Below are 1,342 nucleotides of genomic sequence, written 5' to 3' on the forward strand. Positions count from 1 at the left end.
GAATGCCTACTCATGTACCACTCCGTGTACTTGCAACTGATACAGTTTTGGATGATACACCTTTGATTCGTGCACTACTGGAATCCAGTAACTGGATCATCTTACTTTGCTCGGTACAGCATCATATCTTACATACAGCATCACATCAGTGAAATAGTGACATACTTCCATATACAGTCTCGCTTCGTACTGTCTGCACGTACCACGTGCAGTGTCCGGTTATTGTCAGCGAACACAGTGTAAATCAGTACATTGCTATGTCAATGACATAATGTCATGCATGCATGTCTAGTACTCTGCAAATCCCTACGCCATATTCTCGTGCAGCTGTGACTGGTACACACTACTTCATAAATCATTAAGTTCGTACGTGTTTTATTTCGTAAAACTCTGGCTTTGTACAGACGAAAATTTTTTGATACGATATTTTGCGCTGCGCGAAATATCGGGGCAAACATTTCTCGCGTGTAGTAGTAAGACTATTGCACTCAGCCTTAGCATACTGTGTTCATGTAACTTGCATGTACAAGACGTGCGCTTTTAAGAAACGTCTGGCGTCTCGTCTCCCCTTTTATTGCAGTCTACTTATTACTCATCTTTTACGCTTTACACTAGACCAACCGGTTCTGGTTGTGTTAACCAAGTATGACTCCAAACCCTAAGAGAGCACGCGTCCGTTCAAGCCACGACGTGCTTGGCGCGCGCACTGGTGCGTCTATCTTGCTCTGTCACTCCTTCATGCGTCCCCACTCATCCCTAATAACACTACCTTGGTCCCAACCTGAATCTTCAGGTAGTACGACTGGAGCCAATACTATTCACTCGTTCTCACATACAAATTTTTCGTCAAGAGCTCTGGTTAATCGTATTCAGAGCTCGATGCGCGCCGCTCTACTTTTCTTCTCTGCATATCGTACTATTTCACATACTGAAATAGTCTGGATACTGCACGAGTTGAAAATGTACCAGTGGCGATTGTACGAGATCTAACTGCGTCAAATTCAGTTGCTTTGCGTGCCACTCTATGAACAGAATCTGTATGTAATGACACTGTACGAGCTGGCCCTGTACCAAGTGCAACAGGACTGAACGACACCAAATCACCTGACATAGACTCAATTGAAACTGTACGAGTTGACACTATACGAGCCACAACTGTACGAACGCCACAACCTTGAACTGCGTTGTATCGATAAGCTCGGTACCAATATGAATACTATGTGCGAGGAGGTTCTGAAAGGTTGTGGTTCTAGTGAATGTAAATCACACGCAGCAGTCGGACGGCAGCAGATGAGTCGCAAAGGGTTGAGCCTTGAAGTAGGCAAATGTGCTTGTTTATAAT

The sequence above is a fragment of the Perkinsus marinus genome (assembly GCF_000006405.1).
Source record: "Perkinsus marinus ATCC 50983 genomic scaffold scf_1104296937960, whole genome shotgun sequence".
In the NCBI taxonomy this organism is placed as follows: Eukaryota; Perkinsozoa; order Perkinsida; family Perkinsidae; genus Perkinsus; species Perkinsus marinus.